This window comes from Chiroxiphia lanceolata, chromosome 4 (genome assembly GCF_009829145.1).
Source record: "Chiroxiphia lanceolata isolate bChiLan1 chromosome 4, bChiLan1.pri, whole genome shotgun sequence".
In the NCBI taxonomy this organism is placed as follows: Eukaryota; Metazoa; Chordata; class Aves; order Passeriformes; family Pipridae; genus Chiroxiphia; species Chiroxiphia lanceolata.
This window is the reverse complement of record NC_045640.1, coordinates 71,613,220-71,636,081: the sequence shown is the minus strand read 5'-3', so window position 1 is coordinate 71,636,081 and position 22,862 is coordinate 71,613,220. Positions and strand designations below refer to the sequence as shown.

Sequence of the window (22,862 nt, the reverse complement as noted above, 5' to 3'; positions counted from 1 at the left end):
CTCTGTCTGGAACATAGGTTTAGTATTAGAGGAGTCAGTAGAAATAACTGGATGTACTTACTCATCTCTGACAAATATGACAAATATTACTATTAAATCCTACGTCCATTTCTGTTTATCATTCTTCAGACTCCCCAGTAAATGTTTTTGCGATGTTCTCTTGCAATTTGGTTAAAAGAGGATGAATGACTACATTAGAATAACTTCAGAGAAGAGTAAACTAAGCTTTTTTATTGTATTAAAAATAGACAACAAGTTACCATGGCGTGGAGACAGAAAAAATAAATGAAGGTTTCTAATATTAATTCACCAAGTCTGTTCTGCTGGCAAACAGCATTTGCAGTTTGATTCAATTTGTTATGGATATTTCCCCAAACACTCTTTCATTATGATGCAGAGTCTTTCAGACAGGAAAGGAGCAATGACAAGCACTCATCGTTCTCACCTCCCTTAGTGTTGGGTTTGTAGGTGTGGAGCTGATTATGTGGTGCTGATTCTTTCCTCCAGCCTGTACTCATCCGTACAGCTCGAAAAATCAGTTCTACTTCTGCTCTTGTACATTTAATTCTTCAGTGAAACCTCAAATTGCTCCACAAGTACCAAAGCAGGCCATTCCACCTCCGAAAGGATAAACTGAGGTGGAACACAAGTCAGGAAAGTTTCCAGGAGAGGAAGCAAAAAGCTGGCTGTTTATTCCCAGCCAGAGGTCCCTGTCTCTCTCCCCGTCTGTTTGCATTAGTCCTGGCTCAGCTCGCTCCTTGTTTGTGCTTTGCAAGTATGAATGGATATTATGACATGCTCTCTCCTGGTGGTTCCATGTAAATAATTGTGAGGAAAGGAGAGGTGGATGGAGTTACACGCCCAGTTTGGATTTTAGCAGATATTCTGAAATTTCCCACCCGGACAAAACAAGGCACACTGCTTAATCCTGTCACTCCCTTCATTTATTCTCCTGAATTTCTGGTGTTTATAATGGGATTGCAGCAAGGAGTTCCCAGCTGGAAATGAGAGATTATATCCTGGTGGGCAGTATGAATGTTTGGTAAATGTTTAGTAAAACCAGAAGATGCAATTCCAGTTGCTCAGTGCAAAAGGAAGGAATGAAAGGCTACGATTAGGAAAAGGACAAGATATGCCGGAGCTCATAGTCAGACAATCAATATTTTAATGAATCAGTAGAGAATGTCAAGCTTTTAATTAGGAGCTCTGCAAGGTACCTGAGAGATAAATGACAAAGAGCACTGAACTTTAGACACCAACAGGCTCTTTACCTTCCTGTAATATCCTGGAGTAGAAGCAGCTCCAATCGAAAGTGAAATGCCAATTATGCAATTATGGCCACATCACATGCCAGGGACTTCCAGTGGGAACTAAGGGACAATAACCCCTGCACACACCTGGTGAATTAGCACAGGCAGCCCCTACACACCCCTTTCTTCAAAACCTGGGGAGTATTTGAATTCATGCTTCTCACACCTCTGGGTTGTAAAGAAACACCTTTTTCATATAAGAAATGCAAGTACAGTTTATTCACAGCCTGGTCTCCAGAGTTAGTGGAGGAGTTCAGCCTAATCAGAAGAGAACAAGGCCCATGAGTGTTCAGGAACTTTGCAAACTGATAGCAAGTAGGAATCCTCATGGGCTGACCTGGGAACAGGATGTTGCTTTGGTAGTGCGCGGTGTCTTACTCACAATGAATTTCCACCAACACAAAATGAGCCTCAGGCGATGATTGGGGAAAAAAATGGCTCCTTTATTCAGCAGATTTCAAAACTGATTATGTTTATGTTTGACTGAATTATTTACCCACCTCTGGAAACTCAGGGATGACTGAAAAATAGCTCAGTAGGTAGTGGGACTGAAACAATTCAGTGAGATTTCATTGAAGTCGGGGACATTTGGGTCATGTTCTCAGAATCCAGTTTCTTCCAAAACTGCTTCTGGGACCTAATGTCCCTGAAACTGAAATGGTTGAATGACAGGAAAATGAGTTAAAATGTCTTAGCAGATCTCAGACGTTCCCCTGACAGTATTGGCAGGGACTGGACCAGCTGTAAATCAAGGTTGGATTGAAGTCAGGGGAATAAGGAACTATTTGCCCTTCCCTCAGAGTGGTCCTGCCTCCCTCGGGTGCCATCTCTTCAGCCAGTGTGAGTGAGTGAAGTAATGATATTGGAAGAGTCTTGGCCGATTTCACAAGGTAACAATATAGTCCACAATTGCCTCAAATCTTATTATTTGACACAGGAACTGTGTACTTCACATCTGATGAGCTATAAAACGGTTCTCCCGAGGAGAATCAGAGCACAATTTTACCCAGTTGGAATGATAATAATTAAAAATGTCACACACTGATTGCATTGCAGCAACATGGAAAACATGTTATATTACAGGGGGCAGCTGTGCATGTTACTGTGAGTATTTTGCACTTCCAGTGTAGGGTAACTGGATAATGTTAAATAGAATGTATTTTGATGCAAACCTGTGCTGATTTTACCTTGTCACTGATTTATCAGGTAAAATAATTTAAAACCTGTGTTAATTTTTAAAGCTTGCTTATACAACTCAAGTGTATTTGAATAACTCTGAGATAAAACATCTCTGTACACAAAAGGAATAAAAATATCCTTAGAGCACACCCAGACTTCATCTACTATGCCTGCAAACCAAACTTTTCCTCTCTGCAGAGCTATGTAGCTCCACACAGCCACGCTAACAGTGTTATTAATCTTTCCTGCAGTAATCTCAGCCTCTCAGCTTTTACGCATTCAGCACCTGGGTCAGATTTGACCTGACAAGTTTGTCCTTGAGCACTATCGTTTACAAAGTCCGAGTTAAAAAAACCCTCGTGTATTATCGGAACCGCTGCGTTTTATCAAATAACTGCCACCAGCTCCCGCCTGAAATAGCTCATTTACAAAGCTGTTGCCACCAAACTGTGGAAACCAACCATCAGTCAAAGGCTTGTTTTGGTCTTTTTTTTTTTTTTTTTTTTTATATACTGATAGCAAATGAGCTGCAGATGGAGCACTGTTTATACTTTCCCATCATTTCTGGGGTGCCGGGAGCTGTCACTGTGATGTCACTGCCTTTGGGCAGGATACAGAGAAAGCAGCAGGACTGGAAATGTTTGTTTACTGGGTTAGGGCCAGTTTGATTTGTGCTATGGGAGTGACATCAAGGTGCTTGAAATGGAAGGGTACGTGACCTCACTTTTCATGTAGACCTATAGGGGAAACACCACACGGGGGAAAAAAAGTTTTGATACATCTACTGATCAATTAGAAAATAGGAAGGACTTGTTCCTAGATTTTATGTAGCTGAGAGAAGCAATGCCTTAAAACATGATACCTAAATCTATCAGTGCCCCCCCAAGACAGGGATGGAGAGAGCAGATGTAGATTCAAACGTGATCTTCTGTTATTCCTGCAATGTGTGACTGGATTACAACTGTCCGACAAACCACTGCGATTGGCCTGTACGGGGGAGGAGGCAGGGAGGATAAAGCACAGCTAAACAGGCTGGGGCAGGAACCAAACTGTCCAACCAGCCAGAACGATGTAGCACCACTTCTCACCAGCACAGCCTCCCTGTTGGCTCTGAGGCAGGTGTAAAAGTCAGGCAGAAATCCACCTATTAGCACCTGCCCAGGGGTGAGCCGCAGCACTGTAAGCCAGGACGGTGGAGGGGCTGGGATGGAACTGCCCATCCTGGATCTGCATTGTTAGGGGACTCTTCCCCCTCTGGAGAGCTTGGAAGTAGTCATTTAAGCCAGCTGGAGTGTGTTGTGCATGAAGCAAAGCAGCATTAATTAGGAAAATTAACCATAGACTTTTCCTCTTCCTAAACTAGGCTTTATCCATTAGCCCGTAGCTGCAGCAGGAACGCTGTAAGTCACAGCAGTGACTGGGACAGCCATTGTAAAAGCCTGATAACAGAGAGCTGCAAAGCACACAGGCAGTGATAAAGAAAACAAATCAAGGTTATGGTATCACAAAAGGAACTTTGCCTGCCTGGCCACAAAGCAGGGTTTCTTTCCAATATTACTTCCTCATTGTCTAGCGAGTGTTTTGTACTAATAATTGTAAAAGCTGCAAACAAACCATGGCAGCCTATTGCAATATCCTCTAGCAAACAAAGGCCTCTCTAGCAACTTTGAAGGAGCTTTATATGTAACTCTGCTTTCCTAAGCACAGAGTTCATCTCACCTAAACCAGTGTTTAGCAGAAATGTGGGAATGAGTTCTTCATATGGCAACCTATGCAGGGAGAAAAAATGTCCTCTGTTTTTAGTTTAATAATGAATTTTCAAGGCTTCTGTGCTAAATGATTTTGTTCTGACTGTGGTGTTTAGTGCTCAATTTCATTGCTGTCTGTAGGAAAGTGCATTATTACGTGTTTAATAGTCACTTAAGGCTCACTTAAACTTTTTATTACACTATGCTTATTAATAGTGCACAGCTTATTTCTGGAGAGGCTCCATTCTTCTATTTATGTTTAACTAATGTTTAAAAAAAACGTGAAATTTTAAAGATGTTGGTAGTATCTCCGAGTATTTATGTTGGAAGGGATTTCAGGAAGTGATTTAGTCCCATTCCTCTGCTCATGTCGACGTTAGAACGGGATGCTCGTGGCGTTTTGCGGTTCATATTCTTGGTGTCTGGGACTCGAGGTGTCCCAGCCTGTTCAGTGCCTCTCAGCAGGAGCCACAGGGAAATGTGCTCAGTGTAGCCACTCAGTTCAGCCCCCAGGCAGCCTTGGAAAAAGCTTGTGCTATGCCCAGTGATTGTGGATCTGCCGGTGTGTGTCTGAAAACCTTTCTCAGCACGCTCAGGCTTTCCTGAACTGAGCTTGTGCTCCGAGGCAGAGGAAAGTAAATGTTCGATTTAGTTCCATAGGGAGAAAAAAATGTGGGATATAATTTATTAAAGGTCAGGAGGGGGAGATACGGGAACATATTTTGGCAGCCAGAACCAATAATGGACTTGCTTTCTGTTCGCTTGATCTAGGCTTTTCCCTGCTCCTGCTTCATCACCCGTTCTGTCCCTAATACAGTGTCTCCTTCCCTAAATACTTAGACTTCTATTAATCCCTCTGTTAGGCAGGAGAATCCTGTTTTTAAAGAACACCAAAGCATGTACAACTTGTATTTTCATCTCTCATATTTTTTTACTTCACAACTACCCACTGACTTTGAAGACTTGGAGAAAATATAGGTTATCCTGCCCAATTGGTTTCTGCCAAGCTGGAGATGGTAAATAATCAGAAGACAGTGCAGATAGATGGGATCATATGAGAAATGTGGGAGAAAAGTTCCCTTCGTTGAGCAATGTCCCAGGATAACTCTGCCCCTGAGAGTCTCTGTGGCCAGAAGGAAGCAATGCAATACTCAAGTCGCAGGAATAGGTGACAGGGGGAGAACAGCCACAAACCTGCACAGGGAAGGACTAGCCTGGGGGATTTAAAAGATGTTTTTACCCCTGGGCTGCATTCTAATTTTGGTTATGCTGGGGTGAATCAGGCCTGACTTTACTGACATCAAAGGCCCTGCTCAATATGATCCAGCTTCATCTCTTAAAACCGAGGTCAAACCCACTAACTTTTGTAGGCGAGTTCTACCCGAAATGAATGGGTGGGGCAAGGCCAAGCCTATGATTTTGTTATTTTCAGTTGGGCACTTGCACAGTTTGGTATTCACATCTGGCTTTGTCTTTTAAAGGGCCTATTTTTTTTTTGGCATCTGAACTGGAAATTGTCTGGCCACAACTATTCAGCTGCCCAATTTTGGGTGGGATGGGCTAGGGGTAGGCCAGCTTGAGAAATACAGATGCAGAGGGGTGGGTGGTAATTTTTATGATCCTGTAAGAAAGCTGCATTGGATTCTAGGGGTCGAGGTTCAAGCTGGTGTAAAAACAGCTTGTTTTTAGCCTGTACCAATTTTATTCCTACACTTTAAGTTAGTGAGTTGTACACAGAGCAGAGATGGAGGTCTCAAAGCAAGCGCCTGTGACCTTATTTTGAATAATCTCTAACATTTTTCTGTATGATAAGACACAGGCATTGTACAAATGCTGAGGTGCAGATCCCGGTTCTGGTTGTGCTTAGCTACATATCATTCTTCAGCTGGAAGCTGAAGGATGCCTTTTCTCAAATTAACACTCACTCTGTCAACTAACAGTGCTTCTGGTCATAACTGCATCGCATCTTGTGGCCAGAGGAGAAAAACTAAGTGTTTTGCCTCGAGGCAAAACCAGTATCAGTGCAAGTACCAACTTTATGTGCACTTCAATCCTTTTGTACCACACGTCTTTCTTGTGTGTCTCAAAGCCCCGCCTGCCTGCTGTGAGGAGCTGTGCTGAATCTTTCAGGCATTCCCTCAGAGGAGTAATGCCCTCTGACGTGTCTTATTTATGAGTGATTCCATGTTGCTGTGATTCCACATTGCTTTGGAACCAGAGACTTGATTTGGCTACATACTAAATTAGACTTTTCTAGAAAATAGACATTTAGCTGCAGTAGAAGTTGCTGGTGTGGGTGTTCACTGCATTCCCGTGCAAATCCATGGTAAGGGGCTGGTCTGAAAGAGTGAGTGAATTAAAAATACACCCTCCTGAAACTATTTACATCCCACGACTAGAGGTGGGATGCATTAAATATTCTTAGCCGCCAGGTGGCAATAAGCTGTGGGACCGTAGCTGGGGACACGGGAGGGCCATCGGCTGTAATATCGGGAACTGGAAGCGAGAAGCCATATCCCTATGGAGCACGTGCCTTAGGGCTTCTGACGGATCCCAGCTTGCAGACAGCGGCTGCGCTTTCATTTAAGACCCGCTTGGCACGAATCAGTTTTCATTCCCCTGGTTACCTTTTGTCATTTGCCACTTAGCAATGTCTCCTGCAGTGTTCGAACATTCTCCGTGTCCCTTGGCAAACACCCATGGTCTGTTATTTCAGCTGTAAGCCTGCGAGTCTATTGAAGTGATGATGGCTTTTTTAAAGAAGAGGGCAATTATCCTGTGCAGTTATGCTGAGCCTGAAATCTGCTCCATCATTGTATCCTGTTTCCAGCAATCGGAGCATGTGGGGCACTGCGCTTACCTAGCAAAGAGCTGCTGAGAGAAATGTTTGCTTCTGGCCTATCACGTGGCCTTAACTTTTACAGAGTAAAAGGGACAAATTTATTCTATCATGATTTTTTGCTATTGAGGCGAGAAGATAACCCTCAAGGACACCAGCAAAGCTCAGAAGCACTTTTCCCAAGTTGCAGGAAATCTTCATTTTAAGGGATGCTCTGGGAACCCTTTCTCTGTTTGCACCAAGGCATTTCTCTGTGGGTGTCACACTTCAGCTGGAGCAGATTCCTTAGTAGTGTAACACTACTTTGACAGCAATAAGGGCTCCACGGGCATTTCCTTAACATCTAAGAAGGAGCTGCTTCTGAAGCAGCCCCACATTGTGTGCTTCTCTCTCAGTTCCTGACGGGGCAATCTGAGCCCACAGAAGCGACAAATGTATTCTGCAGGAGGTCTGGTGTTTGGTGGTGTGTGCTGCAAACGCCTCTTACAAAAATTATACTGAAAAGGAAGTTGCTGTAGCAAAGCCAAACACCACGGACACGAAGCAGCGGTGTTGTAGACGTTAATGCAAATTTAATTTCTTCTGTGTGTATTATGGTATCACTCTTTAGTTACATGGCAGCACTACAGTTTTCTCCCGTTTTCTGCTCATTTCTTTGTGTAGGAAGCAAAATTATATCCAGCTAAAGCTCTGACTAAAACACCTTATGACACAATTCCTTGTCTGCTCAAATTCAGCTCCAACCATCATTTTGTAAGTCCATACAATAACAATATACTGCCTTTGGTAAAGCGGTGTGATCTAACCAGGTAAAGATGAGAAAACCCCATATAAAGTTCAAAAAGGGTAGGGAATTAGAAGCCAGAGAGAGCCATGGTAACAGTGGGAAGATTGAATTTCATGTAACACTCAGCAGTCTCAGTGTGCAAGTTGCCTGGCCAAGGTAAACCACACAATAAGTTACTGTACAAACAGGGAATCACAAAGTGTATGATCCTTTAATCTTGAAGTAGCATCAGTGCAGTTCTGTTATAATTACCTTATTATGGATAGGAGAAGCTAATGTGCTTCCAGCTCCTGAAGAGGCATGGGAGCTTCTAATCATTGGAAAATAGATAGAGACATTTCTATGGTTTCACATGCATGCTTGAAATCCAGCTGTTAGGAATATTTCTGTTTAGCTGTGGTTTGGGAGGTGTTTGAGGGGAACAGCAGTTTAATGGAGCATCTGGATCTCATTGGAGACCTGTTCTTTGTTTTTGTGTTTCTTAATTTATTATTACACTTTCCAGCTGGGCTGATAGAGGCACAAAGAGGACAAGACATGGCTCAAAGTCACAAGGCAGATTTGTATTTCAGCTTAAATTCGAAAGTTTTCTTTTGCCTTTTGCTTTAAACGTTAAATGTAAGAGCTTGTAATACTATGTGATGATATTTTTGCTTGTCACTTGAAGTGTAACATGTGAAATGTAATAGCATTTCTTGTTTTGAAAAAAAAAAAAAGATATCCCAGAAAGCTTTATTTTTTTTTCAGCTTCGTTTTTGGTCCACTGATGTTGTTTTGTAGAAATAGTTCCTATCCATTCTCTTACCCAAGAGCATATGGGGGGTGTGTCTGTGATTTGATAAGACTCCTGGCTGTCTGCAGGGCTCCTCTGTGTGTGTCAAGCATGTCAGCACTTGCCCCACTTCATTGCAGATGTCCTTGTGCTGGAAACAAAAAAATAACTCCCCAAACCTGGAGCTACACTGTAAAACGTGCTGTATGTTATGGGTAATCCATACTTGATTCTTAATATGGATAAAGAAATCGTAGAATGTGACAGCTGTTGACTGTATTGTATTGTTTATCCTAGTTATGAGTCTTCCTGCTGGCTCTTCGTCCTCTCAGTATCCATTTTCCAATTATTCCTGACAAGCTTTCAAAACAAAGCAAAGAGCTGCGGTGACATCTATGTTCTGATGGTTGCCTGCTGCATTCCTCCCTCACAGGACACAAGTTTGTTGTCCTCCCACTCCATTAAACTGTGCCAAAATGCAGAATGTAATTGAGAAATAATGCATTCGGCCTCTGGTAAGGAAACAAGGAAATCCAAAAGGAAATTCCACTTGTAAGTCTCTTCGATTCTGTTAAGGCAAACTGTATTTTTGGGTGGCTGCTTGGAGGGGAAAACCCAAGCCCAGACATTCAGCTGAAGGTGTCAGCAACCTTGGCTGGCTGTTTACCACTTAGGGAAGTTCATGCCGTGTCTCATATTTGTAGATCATGTCCTTGATGTGTAACCCAGCCAAGTCCTTTCCATGGGCGTGAAGTGGAAAGACAAGGAACTTATCCCAGAGTTTAATCTGAATGTGATACATAGTTTTACAAGAGATTGAAGAGGACTCTTGAGACAATGAATAGAAATACATCAAGAAGCAGCCATTTGGGTGTCAGATCTTTGGATTTATGTTCATGCCCACAGATCTAATTACTGCTAGTGAACTGGAAATATCCTTATTGACTCTGCTCTTCCTGCTGCTGATCACAGCTGTATAAACCAGCAAGTGAAAAACCAGAAAGTGCTTGGCAAACTTCAAACACTGGTCCAATTTCTTTTTGTTTGTGATCCATGCAGAGAAAAGCATGGATGATTGGGTGGTTCCATTTACTTTTTATCACATCAGTGAAACCAGATCATCTCTCTGACTTCTGTGGAACAAGACATCACCTAATTCAAATTACAGCAGCCATGTGGATGTTTTATGAGAGGAGCTGTTCTTCTAGCTGGGGCCTCTGGAATTGTCTCTGCACCCTTTCCTCCTGCCTTGCCCTTGAACTGCTCCTGTGCTCAAGTGATGTGGAGGTAAAACCACAAACCTACTGGAGCACAGAGGAGACTTGTGAGGGCTGTGGATTTTATCCACTGTATTGCTGACAAACCCTGAAAGATGGATAGTGCCTCATTGTAAAAGTGCTCCATAACCTGTGGTCCTCTACAGGCAGCTGCAAGTGATGGTTCCTCCTCAGATCCCTACATTTATTACTGCAGCTCTAAGCATTACAATATAATCCCTTTTCCCTGTATGTCTTTGCCTTGTTGACTAAAATTCTCATGCCCTAACCACAGACTCACATGTTTCTCACTCACCTGGCAATACTGACAGCATTGCCAGCGTTTAAAACTCTCCAAATCATTGGACAGCCTTGAGCACAAGTTCTTGCTTTGGAGAACTCCTTGAACACTTTTGGGATGGATGTCAGCAATTCTGTCTCTGTCAGCCAAAAGGGCAGCAGACAAATACAGAGAGAAGAGCAGGATGACTAGTGTTGGAAAGCAGTGGGCTGGCAAATGAGAGCATGCAGAGCTTCAAAAAGTGGTGGAATTTGTTACATTCTTCTAATTTCCTGTGTTTTGAGGGTTTTTTTGGAGCTGTGATGGCACTGGAGACAGTAGCGATGAGGAGCTGGAGGGAAACACAAGCTTGCGTGCGCTCCTCAGTCGCAGAAAATTTTGAAACCTGAATCATTTTCTTCTGGGAAAACTTTTAGTGCCAGTTATGTTCCAAAAGAATTTCCGGGGCAGCCTGCCCATCCAATTTCTCTCTTTCCAAGCTTATAAAACAGCAAGCTGATAGCCTGCATCTGTCCTTTTGACCCTGAGGAGGATAAGGCAATTGAGAAGTCATGGGGCTGCCCCTGGAAGCTGGGTTATGGATTCTGGCCAAAAGCATGGAAACTGTAATTGGTGTGGAAGATTTTTCTTCTCTTAATCATGCCTTCATATTTGATCTCTTTCCAGTGTTCCCAAAGAAAAGTCATTAGGCACTCCTCTGGAAGCAGAAAGGCTTGAGGCAGCATAGCTTGAGATTTGTTTGACCTTTCAGCTCTGCTTTCCTTTGAGCTCAGGATTACCTCTGCTGTATGCAATTTGGATTATGTAGGGATTCCAAACATCTGAGAGAGTGAGGGAAATCATAATTTTAGGGTCAGGTTTTCAAAGGAGCCTGGCCCCAGTGACTGAGACAAGGAATGAGAATTTTGGGGACCTCCTGTGTCTTGGTTGGTGTGGTTTTTTGGGAAGTTTGATAAAGTGTTATCAGGGTAGATGCTAAAGCTGCTCACATGGAAATCTGAGGGGCTTGAATAGCAGCTGAAAGTCTGAAAATTCCAGCTGCTAAGAACAGGTCTTACCCTGTGTTGCATGTTGAAGGCCTGCTGACATCAGAAAATATATGAGAAAAAAATCAGTGTGGAAAAGGAAAGAGTTAAATGATCAAAAAACCTCAAGAAATTAGTTATGGTTATCTACCTTGACTGTCCAACAGGCCCAAAAAGGGTTTGCAGGACTGACCTTTGAGAGAACAGCTGGCCCAACATGTCTGGAAAGAAAAGATTCCTGAAGGAGCTGCCTCTGCCAGCAGAGCTGCTGCAGAGATGTTTCCTCTTAGATAAACCATACCAAGGAAATCCATTTAAATAGAACCCCTTCTAGCCATACTATAGAATGGGTAACAGTTTGAATATTCAACCCATTTGTAAACTATAATTAATGGAGCTGATCCGTGTTTTATATAAACATGCTGCATCGATTAGTAGGTTTGTATTTATTAAATAGTGGAAATAACTGTTGTGCTTCTTGTTGAAGACTTGGGGCCATTTCTGTTTTGCTCACAACTCCTTTTGTCCTCAGTAACATCTCCCGTAGGATTTAAAATCTGACTCAAATCCCTAATGGTATGGAAAATATTCCCAAACCTGCGCTATGCTCTTCTGCATGCAGCTGCTTCAGAATATCCCAGAGACAAGATGCACATCAGGAACAAACTTAAAGCCAATGATACTAATTCAGTAGGTGTACAATATCTTCCAGTGTGTGGAAGGAAATTCAGGACAGCTGATTTATTCTGCAGAAAATACTGAATTTGGTTAGTGCCCTTCAGTAATTGGTTGTCTTACTGATGGTGGGATTTGTTTGATAACATCCGAAGGCAGATCCCATTTGTACAATGTAACCCTGGGTTACTGTGATTCCCACCCTCCCCCCAGGCAGGGGGAATTCGGGTTTGATCTTGAGTAACTGAGACAGACGTACCAAAGAACAGTAAATCCAACATAATACATCCTTACCCCAAAATACACATTCCGAGACACTGGAAGAACAGAGCTTTTTTTTTTTTTTTTTCCTGAATTATTTACTCAGGAAAACAGACGAAATATAATACAGTTCAGAAAGCTCATGAGTGATTAAATGAGTGTACTATGCATACATCTTAATATGTAACATACATTTAGTTCCAACTGTATTAGTGCATGGAGTCAGAGGAGAGGAGATTTCTAAAGGCAAAGCAGGATTTGCTCCAGCAGCCTAGGAATCAAGAGGAAGACAGTCTAAAAAGTAACTTAGCTTGGATTTTATTTCTACTTTGCATACAAGGCATCTGTCTGACTGTTGGGGTGCATTTATTGAATTCCCTGTCTTCAGCTGACCTTATTGGGTTCCTTTTCTTCCAGAGGCCCGTGTGAGAGAACGTGCCTCTGCCCAGGGCCAATTATGAGGGCAAAGAAAGGCCTTTTTGTTTGGGTTTGCCTTTGATGTGCGTGGAGGGGAAGCACGAAACCTCACTGCTGGTTCATCTGACCCCTCTGCGGTGAGTTCCAATTGCATTTAGTCTCCAAATGACTATAAAAAGGGAAGGCTTTTCAAAGCTGTAATTCCAAATTATTCCCAGCACAACCCCCAAGCAGCTGCACTTTGTGCTGGGAAATGCCCTGAAGGCTGAAGGGAGGAGCCTTCTTTCCAGGCCACGGAGATGTTTTACAGCTGCGAGTGAAAGTAACTTCCTTGGAGATCCCATCCACAGGCAGGCTGTGGTTTGTGAGGCATGACCTGGGGCTGTTCTCCCCAGTGCTGGGGGAAGAATGTGATGACTGGGGGTCTGCACATCCTCACCTTCTGAGGCCCCGCTTTCAGCACTTTCCCCTCTCTTTGCACACACTCCCTGCATTTCGGAGCCCTCCTAACTTGTCTGGACGGGTTTGGCTAAGCCAAAGGGAGCTGCCTGTGTCTGGGAAGCAGCTCCTGCCTGGCTGTGAGGTGCTGAACGCTCTTATTAATTGCGTGAGGAAGCAGAGGAGTCCTGGGCTGGAAACGGTGCTGACACTGGGGCCATGTTTTGGTAATTCCAGTAGCGTTTGTTTTATGTACCCAAAACTTTCTCCAGCAGCTCTGAAAGCCCTAACTCCGAGGCCTGCCTTACAATTATCTGACAGCTAATTTAATCAAAACTCTGCAATTAACAAGCTCATGTTCTTCAGGGCCTCGTCTGAAGGCTTTGCAATTACTGATGGGCAGAACTCTGCAGACGCTGCACTGATCCACTAAGCTCGGCTCTAATGTTGTTTTAAACTAATTACCCTCACTCACCGCCTTGTTTCTGCTTTGCTGTTCCTAAACTATGCAAATTCAGGAAGCTGCCTCTTGCACATGATTATAAATTGCTGGTTGGGGTAAGGTATCTAACAGGCAGCTAAAATAGAATAAAATATTTAATGCATTTTCACATTGTGTGCGTTCTGTTTGCGTGTTATTCACCAGGGACTCTGCATTTGGTTCACAACAATAAACATGAAGGGGAAAAGTTCTTTTCTCAGTAATGAGCAGATACAGCAGAAGGGATTTGGCCTACAGTTCTTCCCTTGAGGAGCTTTGCCTGAAAAAGGTATGAAGAAAAACTCAATAACATATTAAGATTCGACCTGTTGCTGATTATGTGAGAAATACATGGGAGAAGGCCATGGCAGAGATTTAATAGGAGGGAGAAGGAAAGTAAGGTGCAAAATGTATCTTTAAAAATTAAAATTTTCCAATTTGTTATTAAGAAGAACAACAGGTTTTATTAGTGGCTTATAAACATTGAAACCTGGAAGTGACAATTAACAGCAGCCCACGGCTTGTTAAGTCCATGATGGAAGGTTATAACTCATATGCCATCTGGATGTGGAAATTTTGTTGAAAGCAGCTTTTATAATGAGCTCATCATGCAGTGCAGAATATTCTCCTGCAGGAACACATCTCAAAGAACAGCAAGAGAAATGGGGGGGACACAACAATTTCCAGAGACAGAATGACTAAATTCTGTGGGGGAAGGAGATGACTTTATTTTCACCTTTGAATTATCAATGTTATTCTGAATTCAAGAGGTGCAATCAGATCCTGAAATCCGAGTTTCATGTTTTTCTTTCTGAGTGGGACTGGTGATCTGGTTAGACTGTGCCACGTACCACAGAAAAAAAAACCTGCCACAGACTTTCCTATAAAACTTACTCTAAACACCTGGTAGGGAACTGAAAATGGGAGAAGAACATAAACATAAATTATTAAAAATAGCTTGGCCCAATCCATCAGCTAATCTGACACATGCAAAAAAGATGTGGAAACTTGTTATGTTTAGGCTGGCAAAGTAGAAGACAGGTAATGTGTCATACATATTACATGACAGAAGGTAAATGCTAGTTAGAAGAGGTTATTCAAGTGATAACATTGACACACCAACAAATTCATGGTGACTTAAAGCCATTTTAGACTGGAAGAGGCTCTTAATTTTTAAAGCCCCGGGAACTGTCTGAAGCGAATCAGTTTTATTTAGCATTTGACACAGAGGAAATGCATATAGAAGTGGCAGCAGTAATTAAGCTTTCGAGAGTGGTTACAAGTAAAACCAAAATCACAGATGATAAGCTCAGTTTGTTAAACACAGCTCATCACTTAAAGAAATATTAAGATGCATGTCAGGGACCCAGAGTAATCCGATGTAGATGTTAGTTGTTTGAGCAGTTCCATAATTAAAACCAGACTTTTCTGATAGCCATGGCTGTCTCCACACTCCTTTGAAGTGTTTGACCTTGAGTAATATTTGCTGCACTAAATGGCCACGACCACAGTCACACACAGCACGTTTTGGAGTTGTGGCAAGAGGAGCTCACAGAGGGCACACACAGCCCACAGCCTGATCCAGGCAGCGACTGCCCTGAGCCCAGACAACCAGTTTGATTTTTGTATATGCTGAACATACTTTCTGCTTGCATTTACATTCAGAGACGCTTCTGACAAAGTAAATCATCAGTTTTCCTGCTCTCACCAGTCATTTTTACAGTGGCACTTCGCAAAGATGTGTTCTCAGCTGAGATTTCACACCATTAGTCATGTTGTTGATTCAGCCACTCATCCCGAAGCCTGGGCTATGTCTCCTATCAGCTTCTGCCTTGCATATCCTTTTCTTTGAATTATTGCTGGTAGCACTGTGTTGAAATAAACCTGTGCATATAGAATGTGTTTTATACCAACATACATATTTGCTTATTTTGCTAAAGACCTTCAGGAATAATGTTTAATTTAAGAAAATACTGTATTAAAGTGGTACTTGCCACCAAAAACACTGGGACTTTCCCAACAGACCATTCAGCTATATGAGATTGAGGTACTATGGGATCCTTCCTTTAGCATAGGAAAGATGTAAAAGAAGCCTTAAGCAGTTTAAGCCCAGTTCAAAATGAGACTCACTACTACACCACATCCATAGTGTTGTTTATAGAATAAAAAGAACTATTAAAATCAGAACTATGAGGGCCTCAAAGTCAGTGAAACCACTCTTGAAGATTTAATCATTGCATATATTTGGAACACTGACATTATTAGACTTACAAGCATCTATTGTTAGAATTACAACTTCAGTCATACCTAAACTGAAACCTTATAGAAATACTCTTTAAAAGCTTAAAGCCATGTAGCAAATGGATTTGAAATTGGGAAGGTATAATTCTGTTTGGGATAATTTTAATTTTTTTTTAAGAAAAAGATCTCAAAACCAAGTTTTCTTCTTAAATTTGACAAGAAAATGGCAAAGTGTGTTAAAAATACTATTCTGGTTAGTACTTTGTTCCACTTTGTTTTCTATTATGTTCTGTTTTATATAGTACATGATAAAGCACAGTCTGCACAAAGAAACTCAGTTGCAGGGACCTTGGTTTTAAGTGGGAAGCTGAGACTTCCTGAGAAACTACAAAGAGTGATCTCTAGTATCTTCTCCTGAATGAAAAAGAACATGTCTCTTCTGACATGTGTTCTTGCTATCTGCTGACCTCAGCATTTGAGAATGTTTCAGAATGGGACAGGACTGAATTAAGAGAACTTGGACGAGTAAATCCTCCTGTGGCTCTTTAGGAAGTCATAATCTGCAGAAGGACTTCAGTTGCAAGGAGTCTCTTCTACTTAGAAGCCAAAAAGGGGAAATTAAAAGCCCCTATCACACGCAGCTCGCTGTCTGATTTTTCCCCTCATGTGCAGCCAGGTTTCTCTGAGGAAAAAATCTTTAGTGATAATTGCTATTTTCCATAGCAGTGCAAGAATTTTGGGAACAGATGCTGACTGATTCCATTCTGTGCAGTTGGACTGCCAAGTTATGAAATGTTTGATGTACAAGCAGAGTGTGAATAAAGGTTTTATTACTTTGAACAAGACATCTCGGCTCAAAATTCCCTTGCTTACATTTGCGTGGATATTAACGACCTGTTAGTTAAATGTAGATATAAAAATGTCAGATGGACTCAAATGGATCAAATAATATCCCTTCTCAGCTTTGCCCTTTAAATGTTTTATGGTTCCTATCCCTGGGCTTCCCTCCTCTTCTCCTCTTGTGTTTAACTGGTTGTTACATGGTCACCTTTTTAAATACAAATAAACCCACAAATCAGCAGCTGCTTTTGTTGTCATTTACATCAGCAGAGTTGTTGTCTCTGCTTTCATAGATGAAGGAATAGTTTCTAAGTGGGATGTGTGTGGAACTCCTTATGTTCCTCTTTATATTTAAGATGATATCTCTGAAAAATATCAAATTTTCAGATATGCTAGGAGAAATTTGAATTAATCCTCTTTAGATCTGTCTCAAGTCTTAAAATACTGCCATTGTTAGTTAGCAGTATTTTACCCGTCTTTCATTTTTGTAATGAAAGATTTATCACTTAATCTGACAATGGTTAAAAAAATGAGTGATATGACCAGTTTTTAAATTTTCTTACGTTCTTTTTCTCTTGTCTCAGTGTGGTTTTGTAAGTGAGGACAAACAGGAAAGGCGAGTATGAAGAACTGTGCGTTTCAGGAATGGAACTGATGTGTTTAAATACATTGAAAGAGAAGATGAATTTCAGCGTTTAGTATTACACCACTGTACAGTTTCCAACAAGATCTGTCTACTAATCATGGTATTAAGTAGCTGTGTAGCATTTCAGAAATGATAACTAATGCTAGCAATGAAGCAGTGAACTCCCAGCTTGCTGCCTCTCTGGTGCTGCAGTGCGAGTGTGATCTGGCCGAGGCCCAAGGCAGTGCTGCTGAGCAAGTGAAGTTACAACAGCACTGGCTTTTGTCCTTCTTGTCACTGCAGCTTCCAAAGGCTGTAAAGTTCTTCTGTGCTGCTGATCCTCCTCCTAATGTTGTTGTGTGATACTGCAATTGTGCAGGAGTTGTGTCAGCACCCTCCAAGCCAACATCTGGAAACTGTTAATTCTTCACAGAGCACAGGATGGCACAGACACAGCTGGTGCATCTTGCAGCGGTATCTTAAATTCTTGTGAGAGGATTTGTACAAGACCAGTTGTGTCTGGTTAGTGCGTATTTTCCACAGAAATTAGGAAGGCTCACTTGAAAAGTCAAGGTGAACTGTAGCTTTTCATTACTGCTTTTTTATCTGGGCTCTTTCTTTGTTTTAATAATATCAATACTGGCAACCCTCATCAAGCTCCTTTGATTCTCATGGGTCCACTAAGAGCTGGGATTGTTCAGCATGGAGGAAAGTGCAGAAGACAAAAGTAGAATTGATCCTGCCTTTTAATTTATTTTTTTTTTCCTCAGAATGCCTGCAGCTATGATTTTCCACTCAGTAAAGATTTCTGACCTAAGGGAACAAAGAGTAGGCAGATGCTCAGAGAACAAGAGATCGGGATCTAGGAAGATTTTAAGACCTGAAGCTCAAGGCAAACTAAAATCCATCACAAACAGACTAACAATTAGCTGCTTAGATGTGTTCTGATGAGATTTCCGAGGGCTCAGAGAATTCTTGGTGGTTCAGAAAGAGAACTTAACCTTCTCCTAACATGCCTCATGTTCTCTCAGCTGTGCAGAGGCAATGGAAAACCTTTGTCAAAACAGATGGCAGGGTTAGCCCCCCGCCACTGAATAAAAATGGGAACTTCAAGGTCCAGTTAATGGCTGGAGAGCCAAGAAACATTTGGAAACTTAGTTTAATATTGAATATGCCCCAAAGAATACACTGTTACAATTCCAGGACTTCTTGGCTATGGCCAAACTCTGGATGCTGCAAGAACAGTCATTTCCCAGCTCACTCTTCCAGCCAGAACGAGGAACTGCTGAGGTGCACGAAAAATAAGATGTAGCACTTAACATGGGTTTAGGGCTTTTGAAAAAAGACATGTTCAACAGCTGGCTCAGTCCAGCAGAATATGTTTTTGCCCAGTGCTTCCTGATAATCTACTATGCCGTTCAATTGCTTTTCATATACTAAAACAAATATTATGTTAAAAGCAATCATGTATAAAGTATACCAAGAAACTATATGTAAAAATATCTGGGTTTTCTATTAAAAATATGCTGGCATGTCACGCTGACGAAAGTTTCACAGAACAGTTAGGTAAAATGTGGAAACTATGATCTGTGTAGCTGAAAGGGTTTCAGATGCTGGTGGCATGACTACTAAAAGCTAAACAAAGTCACAGAGACGTTGCTTTACGTGCATCCAATGAAACAGATACTGGGTGCCAATTAATGCTGATTAATAATGAAAAATAGTCTTGCTATGTTCTAAACAATGCACTGGTAAATAAGCAGATCTTACTTGCCTGAGTTTGGAACAAGAACATAAAGAAAGCTCCTACAAAGTGTTTTCAGTAGTGATCAGTGCTTTATATCGACCCTGATCAAGATCCTAGTTATTTAATCATATCCATAAAGGTCTGCAAGGGTAGTTTTTTCCTATGGGATGGGTCCAATGGAAGGGCAGTGCTCCTCCCTGCAACGCAGTAGGTGCAACCTTACACTGCTCCATGTCTGTCTCTACCTTTGCACCTTTTGCCAGTACATTAGGAATTAAGCATGGAAGACCAGAAGTGTAGTGCTGTTGGAAACATAACTGACCTCTCAGTCTTGCACACGAGTGCCTGTAACCAGGTTCAGAACGTCTCTTCCCGGTCGCGTCCTGCTGCTCTCCCTTCTTCCTTCTGCAGGGAATGCACAACCTCCACTTAAAATCAAGGGCAAGGGCTGAAAGACAACTATGATGCCTGATAATTGTCAGACTACCCCTATTTCTTGTCCTCAGCTTAACATAAATGACTTCCTAAGGATTAGTGAAGGCTACCAGACCTACTCTACTTTTTTTTTTTTCCTTCTAGAATTTCACAAACCTACTGGATGGGTGTGAGGAGCTAAAGCCAGGTTGCTGTTAGCTTTATCTTAAGGTAAGCTGTTAAACACCCAGTGCTATTGCTTGTTTTGGTTGTTTGGAGTTTTGAAGAAGCATTCACATGTACAAGGAAGCTGTGGGAGGTAATCATTAGTTTCTAAGGATCTTGAGGATCTTCTTGACAGATCCCAGCTTGCTGTGGTGGCTCTCTCAGGGCAGTTGCTGTTACTTGGGAGCAACACAATTCGGTGCCTCTTTTCTTGACAGTACTTGGGATTAATTTAATCTGCTGTTACCTGAATATCTCTATAGACAAGAATCTATCTTGAAGGAAATGGCTGCAGAGATCCAAACTGAATTATGGTTGCCACATTTGTTTACAGAGATGGGGTGTTTTTATAGCTGAGATTTTCACTCAGTGTTAGTTTTGTTAGTTTGACACTAGCAAAATCAGTCCTTAACTGAAGTATTTGGAAACAGTATAAGGGAATAAAAACAGATGTACAAAACTAGAAAACAACTCTTTTAAACATATCCATTATTTAAAACAGGAAACATCTCTAAGTGAATTTCATTTTCTGAAGTCTGACTAAGGACAAAGGTATCTCTTCTTGTTTTTGTGAATGTGCTCGGTACTGTACAAACAAAAGAAATGCTCTTTTCCCTTAATACCTCTACAAACATACATTCTGCCACTTTAATCTTACAGTGACAATAATGCAGCATTTTATTTCCTGATTTGGTGTGGCTATTCAACCTGTGAGCTCGGATCATTTTGTTAAAACACAATTACAATTTAGCAACTTGCCTAGTTTACCCTCCTTGTCAAATTTGTCCTCATTTGGCAGGGCTCCTTTCTAATTTTGACTTATTAAATTCTGTGAGAAAGATCAAAGGTGGCCTCCTGTTTCTCATTACACAGGATCAACGGATCAGATAATTTGAGGTCTGACAAAATGGTCCAGGGAATTCAGCTGTGTGCAATATTACTGTTATAAGGCCATTTTAAAGTAAGAGTTAAATTCCCAATTCTTTCGTAAGCAGCATCAATAAGCTGTGCTTAGCAAGTACCTCTTTCCTGTAGAACAGAGGTTTATTTTTGTTTGGAGTTTTAAAATGTTCCATGTCATTTTAGGTTGGTAAGTGGTGTGATTTACTGACTGTGCTCGATGGATTGTATTGGCATCCCGGGACGACTGCACTGGAGTGTTCCTCCCTAAAATACAGCCAGTTCTGAGAAAACAGCACTATTCTTGTGAAAACAGCGTTTATATATTTCTCTTGCATGTTTATCCTCAGCATCATCTTACTGGGAACTTGTTTAACCTGCCAAAAACCCTTCTGCACTCTGACTGCAAACCGTTCTGCAGCCCAGACTTGTCATGCAAACGCCGCATGACTTCAGGCAGGTAGAGAACTTCAGTCCTCTGAGCACGTTATCCCCCCCCTTATGACTGCTGCACACTCAAAGCACTGCTCCCTCACTGGCCCTGTCATCTGTCAGGCTGCACAACTTTGATCTAGGCAGTTTGCTTCCAGTCTTACCTCGGCATTCACAACCTCATCTCGCTGAGAAGTCTCACCCAGGCGCCTTATCCTGAAAACTCGGGGCTTTCTATTTGTTTGGTTAACTCCCATGGCTCGCAAGCGATCCAGCTCTTGCTCAGTCGGTGCTCAGAAGGCTGGTGCATGCCTCTGCGCTGCTTGGGTTTTCCTTAATCAACATATGGACTATAATATATTGTTTGTTTGGAATCTGATGTCATGGGAAAAAGTGTTGCTTCGGTCAGTATGGAAACTTGCCCAGATATGTTCAAGTTGTTTCTTCCTTGACTGTAGTGTCTGCTTGAAACTTTTCACTTGCCTTCTGATGGTTATTCCTGCTCATCCACAGGCTGTTTCCAGTCCAAATATAGTGCTACTTGATTGAAAAAGTCCAAGAAGCAGTTCTCTTTTTGGCACATGTCTAACAATCCCGACTAAATCCCTTCTGAAATTCCATGGTCCGGTTTGTCACAGAAGGTCACAGGCTGGCTAAGGCTGTCCCTCCGGACATTTCAGCGACTCCTGCATCTGCACAGCTACAAAAACTCCGCTGAAATCTGGAATGTTTTTCAAACCCTTTTTTCCCCTCCCTCTGAGGTCGCTGTGAGGAAGCAGTGATCGAGGGTATCCTTGTGAAACTCCTGTTGACCCACAATCTGGAATGTGCAGCCGGTTCAGGGCTGTGCCCTGCAGTGAGGTCTTGTGTTTGGGGTTTTTTTTTGTACTGAAGAAGCCTTTCAGTTGATATTTGAGAATGACTTTAAAAGTGCAGCTAATAAAGTGATTTTGTTTGCTTGGCTTCTTAACTAAAGACTATTAGTCAGGGCAAACTAATGTAACTCCACTGATATTAATAGAGCTCAGATACAATAATTGGAGAACAAGCCCTTAAATTCTAGGGAAATTATTACACAGGCTGAGTTTAAAAAGCTCTAATGGTGTCTAATAATGTTATGAGTCTTTAATACCCACTAATTTCTAATTAGCTTTTTCTTTCTTGTCAGCTTTTTCTTTTATACCCTTCTTGTTGATGTCATTGTTGTGCTGTGAGAAAAGAACTCTGTTCAAGATAAACCTGCCCTGAGTTGTGCCTTCAGCTGTGCAGTACCCGCTCAGGACAAGAGGCTCAGCAGCCCTCAGGGCTTGCATGTTCCTCTTGGAACACTCAGAAAATCAAAATGGAGCCCTTTCTGTCTTGAATGCCAGCTGGGATTTTGCTGTAACTCTTAACCCAGCTGATCAGGAAGGGGTTTTCCTGGGGACAAAGATACCATTCGAACCGGAGGGTTGTCTCGCTGCCAGATTTCAAGCTCCTCTTACAAATCGTTATGGCTCCTCAGAAAACAGATGAAAAATATGAATTTTGCCAGAACCATCCTTCACTAAGCTTGTTCCAAAGAGATGGTTGAACTATTTTCTATAAAATTTTAAAAATAAATAAATTAAACCCGAACAAACCTGTACAGAGTAAGATACCCCAGCTTTTCTCAGGCAATACTCACCAGAGAGGGGATGTGTCATTTCACTAAAGAATTAAAACCATGCTTATATATTATTGAAATAAAGCATACTGTAGTATATAAAGCACTTCGGATTTGAACTCTGTAGGGAACTAGGTCATAAAACAAACATAGAGACCTTGTGGAAGTCAGTCTGTTCTGGACACCCTTAAGTTGCAATGAAGAAGATGGCAAAATGTAATTAATCTACAAATGGACTCTAAATAAACAACTACTCGAACACAATCTTCCTTTTATTTGGGAGCTAGGACAGTGCTTTTTGCTA

At 41.8% G+C, this 22,862-nt stretch overlaps 1 long non-coding RNA gene across 2 annotated transcripts in view; it reads left to right on the top strand.

Moving 5' to 3' along the window:
- Nucleotides 1-20,938, top strand: part of LOC116786128 — a 113,045-nt gene extending 92,107 nt beyond the window's left edge. The window contains exons 6-8 of one of the 2 annotated variants that reach the window (XR_004356833.1): nucleotides 19,522-19,587; nucleotides 20,084-20,133; nucleotides 20,832-20,938. This is a non-coding gene — a long non-coding RNA (uncharacterized LOC116786128). The remainder of the gene's footprint in view (nucleotides 1-19,521; nucleotides 19,588-20,083; nucleotides 20,134-20,831) is intronic. The other variant, XR_004356832.1, reaches the window with a different exon arrangement.
- The last annotated feature ends 1,924 nt before the right edge of the window (nucleotides 20,939-22,862 follow it).